Source organism: Lissotriton vulgaris, chromosome 1_1 (genome assembly GCF_964263255.1).
Source record: "Lissotriton vulgaris chromosome 1_1, aLisVul1.2, whole genome shotgun sequence".
NCBI classification, from domain to species: domain Eukaryota; kingdom Metazoa; phylum Chordata; class Amphibia; order Caudata; family Salamandridae; genus Lissotriton; species Lissotriton vulgaris.
Genome location: NC_141685.1, coordinates 1,369,984,941 through 1,370,001,348, shown reverse-complemented (window position 1 = coordinate 1,370,001,348; position 16,408 = coordinate 1,369,984,941). Strand labels below are relative to the sequence as shown.

At 42.9% G+C, this 16,408-nt stretch overlaps 6 non-coding genes across 6 annotated transcripts; all 6 read left to right on the top strand.

Moving 5' to 3' along the window:
- The first annotated feature begins 3,795 nt into the window (after positions 1-3,795).
- On the top strand, positions 3,796-3,867 carry TRNAH-GUG (transfer RNA histidin (anticodon GUG)). Its single transcript has one exon. It is a non-coding gene; the product is annotated as a tRNA-His (tRNA).
- A 2,870-nt stretch (positions 3,868-6,737) lies between these two features.
- On the top strand, positions 6,738-6,809 carry TRNAH-GUG (transfer RNA histidin (anticodon GUG)). The gene has a single exon. It is a non-coding gene; the product is annotated as a tRNA-His (tRNA).
- Positions 6,810-8,308: 1,499 nt separating this feature from the next.
- Positions 8,309-8,390, top strand: TRNAS-AGA (transfer RNA serine (anticodon AGA)). Its single transcript has one exon. It is a non-coding gene; the product is annotated as a tRNA-Ser (tRNA).
- Positions 8,391-9,677: 1,287 nt separating this feature from the next.
- Positions 9,678-9,749, top strand: TRNAH-GUG (transfer RNA histidin (anticodon GUG)). Its single transcript has one exon. It is a non-coding gene; the product is annotated as a tRNA-His (tRNA).
- A 1,500-nt stretch (positions 9,750-11,249) lies between these two features.
- On the top strand, positions 11,250-11,331 carry TRNAP-AGG (transfer RNA proline (anticodon AGG)). Its single transcript has one exon. It is a non-coding gene; the product is annotated as a tRNA-Pro (tRNA).
- A 4,230-nt stretch (positions 11,332-15,561) lies between these two features.
- TRNAH-GUG (transfer RNA histidin (anticodon GUG)) lies at positions 15,562-15,633 on the top strand. Its single transcript has one exon. It is a non-coding gene; the product is annotated as a tRNA-His (tRNA).
- Positions 15,634-16,408: the final 775 nt, after the last annotated feature.

Below are 16,408 nucleotides of genomic sequence, written 5' to 3'. Positions count from 1 at the left end.
AACGACCGCAACACCGCCACCCTCTTAGACAACCTCGCCAACCTCGGACTTAAACAACTGGTCACTTCCCCACCCACATCGCAGGTCACACTCTCGACCCCATCTTCACCTCCAGCAACCATGTCTCCTTCAGCCACACTACAGATCTCCTCTGGACTGACCACAGCTGCGTTCACTTCACATACAACAAGCCGAAACCCATCATCCACCTCCAACCAACTCTACAAAGAAACTGGAACAAAATCACCATCGACCAGATCTCCTCATCGCTCCTTTTAAACCCCCCAGCCCTCTCTTCTAATGCCAACGAAGCCGCCTCCAACCTCACCCTTTGGCTATCCAACACCGCCGACACCTTAGCACCACTGAAAAAACGCCATCACAAACTTGGCAACAAGAAGGCCTCATGGTTCAACGATGACCTCAAGAAATCCAAGAAACTGTGCCGCTCCCTTGAAAAGACCTGGAAGAAAGACCCATCCACCAGCAACAAGGATGCCTTCAAAAGCGCCATTCGTACTCACCACCAACTGATCCGAAAAGCCAAGAAAACATCATTCAAGGATCGACTTGACAACAACGCCCACAACAGCAAGGAACTATTCAACATCGTCAAGGAATTTTCCAACCCCTCGGCCAACTCCAACGACATCACCCCCTCTCAAACCCTCTGCGACTCCCTAGCCTCTTTTTTCCACAACAAGATTGCTGACATCCACAACAGCTTTGACAACCAACCCGGAAGCCAACCCACCCTACCATCAGCTGACCATCTTCCCCCCGTTAACACCCTCAACGCCTGGAACCCAATCTCCACTGAGGACACCATCCGCCTGATGAATTCCATCCACTCTGGATCCCCCACAGACCCATGCCCCCACCACATCTTCAACAAAGCAGACTCCGTCATAGCTCCGCACCTCCGAGACGTCATCAACTGCTCCTTCAACTCCGCTACCTTCCCAGAAGATTAGAAACACGCTGAACTCACCGCCCTTCTGAAAAAACCAACAGCAGACCCCACCGAACTCAAAAACTACCGCCCCATCTCGCTTCTCCCATTCCCGGCCAAAGTCATCGAGAAAGCTGTCAACAACCAGCTCGCCGCCTTCCTCGAAGCCAACAAATCCCTCGACTCCTCACAGTCCGGCTTCCGAGCCAAACACAGCACTGAGACCGCCCTCATCGCAGCAACAGACGACATTCGAACTCTACTGGACAATGGAGACACAGTCGCCCTCATCCTCCTCGACCTCTCCGCAGCCTTCGACACAGTCTGCCACAGCACCCTTTTACAACGCCTCAGAAACATCGGAATCCAAGGAAAAGCACTGGAATGGATAACCTCGTTCCTCACCGGAAGAACCCAGAGAGTCCGCCTCCCACCATTCAAGTCCGAGGCCTCTGAAATCATCTGCGGCGTACCACAAGGATCCTCACTCAGCCCCACCCTCTTCAACGTATACATGAGCCCCCTCGCGGCCATCGCCCGCCAACACAACCTCAACATCATCTCCTACGCGGATGACACTCAACTGATCCTATCTCTCACCAAGGACCCCAGCACCGCTAAAACTAACCTACACGAAGGAATGAAAGAAGTCGCCGAATGGATGAAACAAAGCCGTCTGAAACTGAACTCAGATAAAACAGAAGTCCTCATCTTAGGTAAATCCCCCTCTGCATGGGACGACTCCTGGTGGCCGGAAGCCCTCGGAAATGCACCCATCCCGACAGACCACGCACGGAACCTTGGCGTCATCCTGGATTCTTCACTCTCAATGAACAGACAAGTCAGCGCCGTATCCTCTTCCTGCTTTAACATTCTTCGCATGCTCAGAAAAACATTTCGCTGGATCCCCTCCGAAACAAGGAAAACAGTCACCCACGCTCTAGTCACGAGCCGACTGGACTACGGAAACACCCTCTACGCAGGTACCACCGCTAAACTCCAGAAGAAACTACAACGAATCCAAAACGCCTCAGCCAGGCTCATATTAGACATCCCACGCAACGAACACATCTCTGGTCACCTTAAAGACCTCCACTGGCTACCCGTCAATAAGAGGATCACTTTCCGACTGCTTACCCACGCACACAAATCACTCTACGACATCGGACCCGATTGCCTCAACTCTCGACTTTCCTTCTACTCCCCCTCCCGCCAACTTCGCTCTTCCAGCCAAGCCTTCGCCACTGTACCTCGCATCAACAAGACCACCATGGGAGGCAGATCCTTCTCATACCTGGCTGCCAAAACATGGAACTCACTCCCCGCTTACCTTCGCCTCACCCAGAATCACCTTGCGTTCAGAAAGCAGCTTAAAACGTGGATATTTGACAAATAATCCACCTCCCCTTCCTAAGCGCCTTGAAACCCTCTGGGTATGTAGTGCGCTATATAAATGGTATGACTTGACTTGACTTGACTTGGTCGAGTGGGTAAGGCGATGGACTAGAAATCCATTGGGGTCTCCCCGTGCAGGTTTGAATCCTGCCGACAATGAGAATCTTTTTAACATCGGCTACAATTTCAGAAGTTAACCTTTAGTATTTCTTCCATGTCAGTTTTATAAATAGGTGGCTTATTTTGGTGTCACTATTGCCATATCACATATTTATTATCGCTCCCCCTTTCATATCTTTGCTATAACTCTCGACCTTCATTAGCGCTGGTCCAAACGCTTCAAATTATTATACCCTGGCTCTCTCGGTCATACCTGTGCATGCACTTGAAACTTACTTTACCAATAAAAGTAGCAAATAGAGAAATAAAATAAAAGTGCTAGCTGGATTAGGCAAACACACTTCATAAAACTGCATTTTCTTTTCTATTCTCCCCAGTGTTACAAGCTTAACTGCTCCCTGTGTAATTTCTCTTAACCTGCTGTTCCTGGAAGAGAATTTCATCTACAAGCTCTTTCTGTGTTTTTTCCTAGTCTTTTCTTTCCCTTTTCTTAGATTTGTAACTGTTCCTTTACGTGCTCTATTTAGGCGCCATTAATCTCATTTGAGCTCCTTGTACCTGCTGCTGTTTTCTCCACACCTCATACTGTCTTTTCCCTCTTTCTCTCTTTCTCTGCGGTTGGTGGCTACTTTCCAAAGCGTCTGATGCCCCAATGTTCCTTCGTCTTGTTGTCAGACGTGAATTTGAAAAGCAACAAAATTAACAAGCCTTTACCACTTACACATGGGAGAAGTTTATACTTTAATTCAATGAGCTAAGAAAAGTGTGTTGTGGGGCCCCTACGAGCCATGGTGCTTGCTTCATCATAATTAGGCATGCAGTCATTAGCCACAGCTCCGATTATGGGTCACTGAGGTCAGTTTCAATAATTCCTCAAAAACCTAACCATGTAGTCCCCCCTAACTGTGTAGTTATCTTGCTTTACTGCTGTTTGTGTGATTAGCTGGGAGGAGCTCACGGCAGCATCCTCCCAATAAAAGTGTAGATGGACCGTTCCTTAACTCTTTCTTGCTTCACATACAGATGGCTTGAGGAGGTACAGGGGAGATGCAGGTCTAATAAACAGAATAGAATATCTGCGCCAGGTGTGTTTCTCTGCATTAGTGTCCCATCACAGGCCCACCAGTGTATGTGTGATCTTTGACTCCTACCAGTTCACAAGCAGGCGGCCAGGAAACGGTTTCAGCCTATCAACCACTGAGGAGATAAAGCCTTTGTATAAGGAATGAGGAAGCAATGAACACATTCAGCCTATCACAGGAGTAGCCCTGAGTGTTATGAATTATAATTTCTTCATGTCACTGTACGTTATTGAGCCCAAGTAGCTCGCCGTGATCGTATAGTGGTTAGTACTCTGCGTTGTGGCCGCAGCAACCTCGGTTCGAATCCGAGTCACGGCATTGTGGTTGGCAATGTCACGACAGTTGGGATTTTCCTTTACAGAATTCCCAAATGTACCAGTTGTTTTTGTAAAATGTCTATTAAAAACAGATCCTTTTCAATATTTAAACGATCTAACGACAAATTATTTAAACACACATGATTATAAGATGTAGGTATACTGTACTTACTGACATAAATTATCGTTCTTGAACATATTTGCGGTAAGGGGAGCGGAGCTCTCCCCCAGGCCAATCAGAATGCAGATGAATGCAGTTGCAGTTGAGTGACCTGTGTTGTGGCTGTCTACAGGGAATGCACATATGTAGCTGTCTCTCAGCCCAATCCAGACGTCAATTGAAGACAGGTTTTCATGCAAATTGAGCAGTAAGTGCAGAGAAATGCTCACTCTCTAAAAATGGCATTTATACAATAGTAAGATTAAATCCAACCTCACCAGTAGATAGGATTTATCAATAAATAAATAAAGCTTCTCCTCTCTGATATGGAATTACCCCCCAAAAAGTATAAGGGAATACCCAATGCTAACCTATGAGAGGGGCAGACCTCACAGTAGTGAAAAATGTAATAGACTGTTTGATACTACTAGGACATACAAACTACCACAGTGCATGTCTTACCTTTTACTTGCATAGCATGATGCCCCTAGGACTACTTAGGGCCTACCTTAGGGGTTACTGATATGTAATAAAATTGGAGTTTAAGGCTTGGCAAGTAGTTTTAAATGCCAAGTCGAAGTGGCAGTACACTGCAGCACAGGCACTGCAGTAGCAGGCTTGAGACAGGTTTGAAATGCTATTTCTTTGGGCGGCACAATCAGTCCCTGGGTATATGGTATACCACTTTACAAGGGGCTTTCAAGTAAATTAAATCTGTCAGTCAGGTATACTCCAATTATACACATGATTAGGGAAGAAGCACGTGCACTTCAGCACTGATTAGTAGCGATAAAGTGATCAGAGTCCTAAGGCCAACAAAAAGATACAGCAAAATGCAGAGGTGAAAAGCAATAAGGTGGGGTTGGGACCACCTTAAGAATGCAAGGTCTAACAAAAACGAACTAAGGATAACATGAGTAAAACATCAGGTTTCTCTACAGCATTTGGTGAGACAAGTGGGCCTTCTTTTATCTTCCATAAATGCAATCTTTCCCGGACCCCTTTATTATATAGCTCTTCAAGGAAAAAATATAAAGCACTTACAAAGGAGCCTCAAATACTCAAAGATGGTAGACTTCTGTAATATGGGCCATATACTAAAAGCAGCATGAAAACAGAGTGCAATAGGGTCCAAAAAACGTGAGTGACCCATGAGAGTATGCATGCAAGCCTATGGTATTCCAAACTAGAGATATACACATGCAATTTTTGTTTTCAGGAGAGAATGTGCCTGCTGAAAAAAACATTATTTTTAAAAAGTGCATTGCAGAATATCAGCAATTTGCTGTGGGACACCTTGAAAACTTGCATACAGATTATGTGCACAAGACTTACAGTCAGTTGTTGTGGTCGAGTGGGTAAGGCGATGGACTAGAAATCCATTGGGGTCTCCCCGTGCAGGTTTGAATCCTGCCGACAATGAGAATCTTTTTAACATCGGCTACAATTTCAGAAGTTAACCTTTAGTATTTCTTCCATGTCAGTTTTATAAATAGGTGGCTTATTTTGGTGTCACTATTGCCATATCACATATTTATTATCGCTCCCCCTTTCATATCTTTGCTATAACTCTCGACCTTCATTAGCGCTGGTCCAAACGCTTCAAATTATTATACCCTGGCTCTCTCGGTCATACCTGTGCATGCACTTGAAACTTACTTTACCAATAAAAGTAGCAAATAGAGAAATAAAATAAAAGTGCTAGCTGGATAAGGCAAACACACTTCATAAAACTGCATTTTCTTTTCTATTCTCCCCAGTGTTACAAGCTTAACTGCTCCCTGTGTAATTTCTCTTAACCTGCTGTTCCTGGAAGAGAATTTCATCTACAAGCTCTTTCTGTGTTTTTTCCTAGTCTTTTCTTTCCCTTTTCTTAGATTTGTAACTGTTCCTTTACGTGCTCTATTTAGGCGCCATTAATCTCATTTGAGCTCCTTGTACCTGCTGCTGTTTTCTCCACACCTCATACTGTCTTTTCCCTCTTTCTCTCTTTCTCTGCGGTTGGTGGCTACTTTCCAAAGCGTCTGATGCCCCAATGTTCCTTCGTCTTGTTGTCAGACGTGAATTTGAAAAGCAACAAAATTAACAAGCCTTTACCACTTACACATGGCAGAAGTTTATACTTTAATTCAATGAGCTAAGAAAAGTGTGTTGTGGGGCCCCTACGAGCCATGGTGCTTGCTTCATCATAATTAGGCATGCAGTCATTAGCCACAGCTCCGATTATGGGTCACTGAGGTCAGTTTCAATAATTCCTCAAAAACCTAACCATGTAGTCCCCCCTAACTGTGTAGTTATCTTGCTTTACTGCTGTTTGTGTGATTAGCTGGGAGGAGCTCACGGCAGCATCCTCCCAATAAAAGTGTAGATGGACCGTTCCTTAACTCTTTCTTGCTTCACATACAGATGGCTTGAGGAGGTACAGGGGAGATGCAGGTCTAATAAACAGAATAGAATATCTGCGCCAGGTGTGTTTCTCTGCATTGGTGTCCCATCACAGGCCCACCAGTGTATGTGTGATCTTTGACTCCTACCAGTTCACAAGCAGGCGGCCAGGAAACGGTTTCAGCCTATCAACCACTGAGGAGATAAAGCCTTTGTATAAGGAATGAGGAAGCAATGAACACATTCAGCCTATCACAGGAGTAGCCCTGAGTGTTCCGAATTATAATTTCTTCATGTCACTGTACGTTATTGAGCCCAAGTAGCTCGCCGTGATCGTATAGTGGTTAGTACTCTGCGTTGTGGCCGCAGCAACCTCGGTTCGAATCCGAGTCACGGCATTGTGGTTGGCAATGTCACGACAGTTGGGATTTTCCTTTACAGAATTCCCAAATGTACCAGTTGTTTTTGTAAAATGTCTATTAAAAACAGATCCTTTTCAATATTTAAACGATCTAACGACAAATTATTTAAACACACATGATTATAAGATGTAGGTATACTGTACTTACTGACATAAATTATCGTTCTTGAACATATTTGCGGTAAGGGGAGCGGAGCTCTCCCCCAGGCCAATCAGAATGCAGATGAATGCAGTTGCAGTTGAGTGACCTGTGTTGTGGCTGTCTACAGGGAATGCACATATGTAGCTGTCTCTCAGCCCAATCCAGACGTCAATTGAACACAGGTTTTCATGCAAATTGAGCAGTAAGTGCAGAGAAATGCTCACTCTCTAAAAATGGCATTTATACAATAGTAAGATTAAATCCAACCTCACCAGTAGATAGGATTTATCAATAAATAAATAAAGCTTCTCCTCTCTGATATGGAATTACCCCCCAAAAAGTATAAGGGAATACCCAATGCTAACCTATGAGAGGGGCAGACCTCACAGTAGTGAAAAATGTAATAGACTGTTTGATACTACTAGGACATACAAACTACCACAGTGCATGTCTTACCTTTTACTTGCATAGCATGATGCCCCTAGGACTACTTAGGGCCTACCTTAGGGGTTACTGATATGTAATAAAATTGGAGTTTAAGGCTTGGCAAGTAGTTTTAAATGCCAAGTCGAAGTGGCAGTACACTGCAGCACAGGCACTGCAGTAGCAGGCTTGAGACAGGTTTGAAATGCTTTTTCTTTGAGCGGCACAATCAGTCCCTGGGTATATGGTATACCACTTTACAAGGGGCTTTCAAGTAAATTAAATCTGTCAGTCAGGTATACTCCAATTATACACATGATTAGGGAAGAAGCACGTGCACTTCAGCACTGATTAGTAGCGATAAAGTGATCAGATTCCTAAGGCCAACAAAAAGATACAGCAAAATGCAGAGGTGAAAAGCAATAAGGTGGGGTTGGGACCACCTTAAGAATGCAAGGTCTAACAAAAACGAACTAAGGATAACATGAGTAAAACATCAGGTTTCTCTACAGAATTTGGTGAGACAAGTGGGCCTTCTTTTATCTTCCATAAATGCAATCTTTCCCGGACCCCTTTATTATATAGCTCTTCAAGGAAAAAATATAAAGCACTTACAAAGGAGCCTCAAATACTCAAAGATGGTAGACTTCTGTAATATGGGCCATATACTAAAAGCAGCATGAAAACAGAGTGCAATAGGGTCCAAAAAACGTGAGTGACCCATGAGAGTATGCATGCAAGCCTATGGTATTCCAAACTAGAGATATACACATGCAATTTTTGTTTTCAGGAGAGAATGTGCCTGCTGAAAAAAACATTATTTTTAAAAAGTGCATTGCAGAATATCAGGAATTTGCTGTGGGACACCTTAAAAACTTGCATACAGATTATGTGCACACGCCTTACAGTCAGTTGTTGTGGCCGAGTGGTTAAGGCGATGGACTAGAAATCCATTGGGGTCTCCCCGCACAGGTTCGAATCCTGTCGACAACGAGAATCTTTTTAACATCGGCTACAATTTCAGAAGTTAACCTTTAGTATTTCTTCCATGTCAGTTTTATAAATAGGTGGCCTATTTTGGTGTCACTATTGCCATATCACATATTTATTATCGCTCCCCCTTTCATATCTTTGCTATAATCTCGTCCTTCATTAGCGCTGGTGCAAACGCTTCAAATTATTATACCCTGGCTCTCTCGGTCATACCTGTGCATGCACTTGAAACTTACTTTACCAATAAAAGAAGCAAATAGAGAAATAAAATTAAAGTGCTAGCTGGATTAGGCAAACCCACTTCATAAAACTGCATTTTCTTTTCTATTCTCCCCCGTGTTACAAGCTTAACTGCTCCCTGTGTAATTTCTCTTAACCTGCTGTTCCTGGAAGATAATTTCATCTACAAGCTCTTTCTGTGTTTTTCCTAGTCTTTTCTTTCCCTTTTCTTAGATTTGTAACTGTTCCTTTACGTGCTCTATTTAGGCGCCATTAATCTCATTTGAGCTCCTTGTACCTGCTGCTGTTTTCTCCACACCTCATACTGTCTTTTCCCTCTTTCTCTCTTTCTCTGCGGTTGGTGGCTACTTTCCAAAGCGTCTGATGCCCCAATGTTCCTTCGTCTTGTTGTCAGACGTGAATTTGAAAAGCAACAAAATTAACAAGCCTTTACCACTCACACATGGCAAAAGTTTATACTTTAATTCAATGAGCTAAGAAAAGTGTGTTGTGGGGCCCCTACGAGCCATGGTGCTTGCTTCATCATAATTAGGCATGCAGTCATTAGCCACAGCTCTCATTATGGGTCACTGAGGTCAGTTTCAATAATTCCTCAAAAACCTAACCATGCAGTCCCCCCTAACTGTGTAGTTATCTTGCTTTACTGCTGTTTGTGTGATTAGCTGGGAGGAGCTCACGGCAGCATCCTCCCAATAAAAGTGTAGATGGACCGTTCCTTAACTTTTTCTTGCTTCACATACAGATGGCTTGAGGAGGTACAGGGGAGATGCAGGTCTAATAAACAGAATAGAATATCTGCACCAGGTGTGTTTCTCTGCATTGGTGTCCCATCACAGGCCCACCAGTGTATGTGTGATCTTTGAATCCTGCCAGTTCACAAGCAGGCGGCCAGGAAATGGTTTCAGCCTATCAACCACTGATGAGATAAAGCCTTTGTATAAGGAATGAGGAAGCAATGAACACATTCAGCCTATCACAGGAGTAGCCCTGAGTGTTCCGAATTATAATTTCTTCATGTCACTGTACGTTATTGAGCCCAAGTAGCTCGCCGTGATCGTATAGTGGTTAGTACTCTGCGTTGTGGCCGCAGCAACCTCGGTTCGAATCCGAGTCACGGCATTGTGGTTGGCAATGTCACGGCATTTGGGTTTTTCCTTTACAGAATTCCCAAATGTACCAGTTGTTTTTGTAAAATGTCTATTAAAAACAGATCCTTTTCAATATTTAAACGATCTAACGACAAATTATTTAAACACACATGATTATAAGATGTAGGTATACTGTACTTACTGACATAAATTATCGTTCTTGAACATATTTGCGGTAAGGGGAGCGGAGCTCTCCCCCAGGCCAATCAGAATGCAGATGAATGCAGTTGCAGTTGAGTGACCTGTTTTGTGGCTGTCTACAGGGAATGCACATATGTAGCTGTCTCGCAGCCCAATCCAGACGTCAATTGAAGACAGGTTTCAATGCAAATAGAGCAGTAAGTGCAGAGAAATGCTCACTCTCTAAAAATGGCATTTATACAATAGTAAGATTAAATCCAACCTCACCAGTAGATAGGATTTATCAATAAATAAATAAAGCTTCTCCTCTCTGATATGGAATTACCCCCCAAAAAGTATAAGGGAATACCCAATGCTAACCTATGAGAGGGGCAGACCTCACAGTAGTGAAAAATGTAATAGACTGTTTGATACTACTAGGACATACAAACTACCACAGTACATGTCTCACCTTTTACTTACATAGCATGATGCCCCTAGGACTACCTAGGGCCTACCTTAGGGGTTACTAATATGTAATAAAATTGAAGTTTAAGGCTTGGCAAGTAGTTTTAAATGCCAAGTCGAAGTGGCAGTACACTGCAGCACAGGCACTGCAGTAGCAGGCTTGAGACAGGTTTGAAATGCTATTTCTTTGGGCGGCACAATCAGTCCCTGGGTATATGGTATACCACTTTACAAGGGGCTTTCAAGTAAATTAAATCTGTCAGTCAGGTATACTCCAATTATACACATGATTAGGGAAGAAGCACGTGCGCTTCAGCACTGATTAGTAGCGATAAAGTGATCAGAGTCCTAAGGCCAACAAAAAGATACAGCAAAATGCGGAGGTGAAAAGCAATAAGGTGGGGTTGGGACCACCTTAAGAATGCAAGGTCTAACAAAAATGAACTAAGGATAACATGAGTAAAACATCAGGTTTCTCTACAGCATTTGGTGAGACAAGTGGGGCTTCTTTTATCTTCCATAAATGCAATCTTTCCCGGACCCATTTATTATATAGCTCTTCAAGGAAAAAATATAAAGCACTTACAAAGGAGCCTCAAATACTCAAAGATGGTAGACTTCTGTAATATGGGCCATATACTAAAAGCAGCACGAAAACAGAGTGCAATAGGGTCCAAAAAATCTTGAGTGGCCCACGAGAGTATGCATGCAAGCCTATGGTATTCCAAACTAGAGATATACGCATGCAATTTTTGTTTTTAGGAGAGAATGTGCCTGCTGAAAAAAACATTATTTTTAAAAAGTGCATTGCAGAATATCAGGAATTTGCTGTGGGACACCTGGAAAACTTGCATACAGATTATGTGCACACGCCTTACAGTCATTTGTTGTGGCCGAGTGGGTAAGGCGATGGACTAGGAATCCATTGGGGTCTCCCCGCGCAAGTTCGAATCCTGCCGACAACGAGAATCTTTTTAACATCGGCTACAATTTCAGAAGTTTACCTTTAGTATTTCTTCCATGTCAGTTTTATAAATAGGTGGCTTATTTTGGTGTCACTATTGCCATATCACATATTTATTATCGCTCCCCCTTTCATATCTTTGCTATAACTCTCGTCCTTCATTAGCGCTGCTGCAAACGCTTCAAATTATTATACTTTGGCTCTCTCGGTCATACCTGTGCATGCACTTGAAACTTACTTTACCAATAAAATAAGCAAATAGAGAAATTAAATAAAAGTGCTAGCTGGATTAGGCAAACACACTTCATAAAACTGCATTTTCTTTTCTATTCTCCCCCGTGTTACAAGCTTAACTGCTCCCTGTGTAATTTCTCTTAACCTGCTGTTCCTGGAAGAGAATTTCATCTACAAGCTCTTTCTGTGTTTTTTCCTAGTCTTTTCTTTCCCTTTTCTTAGATGTGTAACTGTTCCTTTACGTGCTCTATTTAGGCGTCATTAATCTCATTTGAGCTCCTTGTACCTGCTGCTGTTTTCTCCACACCTCATACTGTCTTTTCCCTCTTTCTCTCTTTCTCTGTGGTTGGTGGCTACTTTCCAAAGCGTCTGATGCCCCAATGTTCCTTCGTCTTGTTGTCAGACGTGAATTTGAAAAGCAACAAAATTAACAAGCCTTTACCACTCACACATGGCAGAAGTTTATACTTTAATTCAATGAGCTAAGAAAAGTGTGTTGTGGGGCCCCTACGAGCCATGGTGCTTGCTTTATCATAATTAGGCATGCAGTCATTAGCCACAGATCTGATTATGGGTCACTGAGGTCAGTTTCAATAATTCCTCAAAAACCTAACCATGCAGTCCCCCCTAACTGTGTAGTTATCTTGCTTTACTGCTGTTTGTGTGATTAGCTGGGAGGAGCTCACGGCAGCATCCTCCCAATAAAAGTGTAGATGGACCGTTCCTTAACTCTTTCTTGCTTCACATACAGATGGCTTGAGGAGGTACAGGGGAGATGCAGGTCTAATAAACAGAATAGAATATCTGCGCCAGGTGTGTTTCTCTGCATGGTGTCCCATCACAGGCCCACCAGTGTATGTGTGATCTTTGACTCCTGCCAGTTCACAAGCAGGCGGCCAGGAAACCGTTTCAGCCTATCAACCACTGAGGAGATAAAGCCTTTGTATAAGGAATGAGGAAGCAATGAACACATTCAGCCTATCACAGGAGTAGCCCTGAGTGTTCCGAATTATAATTTCTTCATGTCACTGTATGTTATTGAGCCCAAGTAGCTTGCCGTGATCATATAGTGGTTAGTACTTTGCGTTGTGGCCGCAGCAACCTCGGTTCGAATCCGAGTCACGGCATTGTGGTTGGCAATGTCACAGCAGTTGGGTTTTTCCTTTACAGAATTCCCAAATGTACCAGTTGTTTTTGTAAAATGTCTATTAAAAACAGATCCTTTTCAATATTTAAACGATCTAACGACAAATTATTTAAACACACATGATTATAAGATGTAGGTATACTGTACTTACTGACATAAATTATCGTTCTTGAACATTTTTGCGGTAAGGGGAGCGGAGCTCTCCCCCAGGCCAATCAGAATGCAGATGAATGCAGTTGCAGTTGAGTGACCTGTGTTGTGGCTGTCTACAGGGAATGCACATATGTAGCTGTCTCGCAGCCCAATCCAGACGTCAATTGAAGACAGGTTTTCATGCAAATAGAGCAGTAAGTGCAGAGAAATGCTCACTCTCTAAAAATGGCATTTATACAATAGTAAGATTAAATCCAACCTCACCAGTAGATAGGATTTATCAATAAATAAATAAAGCTTCTCCTCTCTGATATGGAATTACCCCCCAAAAAGTATAAGGGAATACCCAATGCTAACCTATGAGAGGGGCAGACCTCACAGTAGTGAAAAATGTAATAGACTGTTTGATACTACTAGGACATACAAACTACCACAGTACATGTCTTACCTTTTACTTGCATAGCATGATGCCCCTAGGACTACTTAGGGCCTACCTTAGGGGTTACTGATATGTAATAAAATTGGAGTTTAAGGCTTGGCAAGTAGTTTTAAATGCCAAGTCGAAGTGGCAGTACACTGCAGCACAGGCACTGCAGTAGCAGGCTTGAGACAGGTTTGAAATGCTATTTCTTTGGGCGGCACAATCAGTCCCTGGGTATATGGTATACCACTTTACAAGAGGCTTTCAAGTAAATTAAATCTGTCAGTCAGGTATACTCCAATTATACACATGATTAGGGAAGAAGCACGTGCACTTCAGCACTGATTAGTAGCGATAAAGTGATCAGAGTCCTAAGGCCAACAAAAAGATACAGCAAAATGCAGAGGTGAAAAGCAATAAGGTGGGGTTGGGACCACCTTAAGAATGCAAGGTCTAACAAAAACGAACTAAGGATAACATGAGTAAAACATCAGGTTTCTCTACAGCATTTGGTGAGACAAGTGGGCCTTCTTTTATCTTCCATAAATGCAATCTTTCCCGGACCCCTTTATTATATAGCTCTTCAAGGAAAAAATATAAAGCACTTACAAAGGAGTCTCAGATACTCAAAGATGGTAGAGTTCTGTAATATGGGCCATATACTAAAAGCAGCACGAAAACAGAGTGCAATAGGGTCCAAAAAACTTGAGTGACCCATGAGAGTATGCATGCAAGCCTATGGTATTCCAAACTAGAGATATACGCATGCAATTTTTGTTTTTAGGAGAGAATGTGCCTGCTGAAAAAAACATTATTTTTAAAAAGTGCATTGCAGAATATCAGGAATTTGCTGTGGGACACCTTGAAAACTTGCATACAGATTATGTGCACACGCCTTACAGTCAGTTGTTGTGGCTGAGTGGTTAAGGCGATGGACCAGAAATCCATTGGGGTCTACCCGCGCAGGTTCGAATCCTGCCGACAACGAGAATCTTTTTAACATCGGCTACAATTTCAGAAGTTAACCTTTAGTATTTCTTCCATGTCATTTTTATAAATAGGTGGTTTATTTTGGTGTCACTATTGCCATATCACATATTTATTATCGCTCCCCCTTTCATATCTTTGCTATAACTCTCGTCCTTCATTAGCGCTGGTGCAAACGCTTCAAATTATTATACCCTGGCTCTCTCGGTCATACCTGTGCATGCACTTGAAACTTACTTTACCAATAAAATAAGCAAATAGAGAAATAAAATAAAAGTGTTAGCTGGATTAGGCAAACACACTTCATAAAACTGCATTTTCTTTTCAATTCTCCCCCGTGTTACAAGCTTAACTGCTCCCTGTGTAATTTCTCTTAACCTGCTGTTCCTGGAAGAGAATTTCATCTACAAGCTCTTTCTGTGTTTTTTCCTAGTCTTTTCTTTCCCTTTTCTTAGATGTGTAACTGTTCCTTTACGTGCTCTATTTAGGCGTCATTAATCTCATTTGAGCTCCTTGTACCTGCTGCTGTTTTCTCCACACCTCATACTGTCTTTTCCCTCTTTCTCTCTTTCTCTGCGGTTGGTGGCTACTTTCCAAAGCGTCTGATGCCCCAATGTTCCTTCGTCTTGTTGTCAGACGTGAATTTTAAAAGCAACAAAATTAACAAGCCTTTACCACTCACACATGGCAGAAGTTTATACTTTAATTCAATGAGCTAAGAAAAGTGTGTTGTGGGGCCCCTACGAGCCATGGTGCTTGCTTCATCATAATTAGGCATGCAGTCATTAGCCACAGATCTGATTATGGGTCACTGAGGTCAGTTTCAATAATTCCTCAAAAACCTAACCATGCAGTCCCCCCTAACTGTGTAGTTATCTTGCTTTACTGCTGTTTGTGTGATTAGCTGGGAGGAGCTCACGGCAGCATCCTCCCAATAAAAGTGTAGATGGACCGTTCCTTAACTCTTTCTTGCTTCACATACAGATGGCTTGAGGAGGTACAGGGGAGATGCAGGTCTAATAAACAGGATAGAATATCTGCGCCAGGTGTGTTTCTCTGCATTGGTGTCCCATCACAGGCCCACCAGTGTATGTGTGATCTTTGACTCCTGCCAGTTCACAAGCAGGCGGCCAGGAAACGGTTTCAGCCTATCAACCACTGAGGAGATAAAGCCTTTGTATAAGGAATGAGGAAGCAATGAACACATTCAGCCTATCACAGGAGTAGCCCTGAGTGTTCCGAATTATAATTTCTTCATGTCACTGTACGTTATTGAGCCCAAGTAGCTCGCCGTGATCGTATAGTGGTTAGTACTCTGCGTTGTGGCCGCAGCAACCTCGGTTCGAATCCGAGTCACGGCATTGTGGTTGGCAATGTCACGGCAGTTGGGTTTTTCCTTTACAGAATTCCCAAATGTACCAGTTGTTTTTGTAAAATGTCTATTAAAAACAGATCCTTTTCAATGTTTAAACGATCTAACGACAAATTATTTAAACACACATGATTATAAGATGTAGGTATACTGTACTTACTGACATAAATTATCGTTCTTGAACATATTTGCAGTAAGGGGAGCGGAGCTCTCCCCCAGGCCAATCAGAATGCAGATGAATGCAGTTGCAGTTGAGTGACCTGTATTGTGGCTGTCTACAGGGAATGCACATATGTAGCTGTCTCGCAGCCCAATCCAGACGTCAATAGAAGACAGGTTTCAATGCAAATAGAGCAGTAAGTGCAAAGAAATGCTCACTCTCTAAAAATGGCATTTATACAATAGTAAGATTAAATCCAACCTCACCAGTAGATAGGATTTATCAATAAATAAATAAAGCTTCTCCTCTCTGATATGGAATTACCCCCCAAAAAGTATAAGGGAATACCCAATGCTAACCTATGAGAGGGGCAGACCTCACAGTAGTGAAAAATGTAATAGACTGTTTGATACTACTAGGACATACAAACTACCACAGTACATGTCTTACCTTTTACTTACATAGCATGATGCCCCTAGGACTACCTAGGGCCTACCTTAGGGGTTACTGATATGTAATAAAATTGGAGTTTAAGGCTTGGCAAGTAGTTTTAAATGCCAAGTCGAAGTGGCAGTACACTGCAGCACAGGCACTGCAGTAGCAG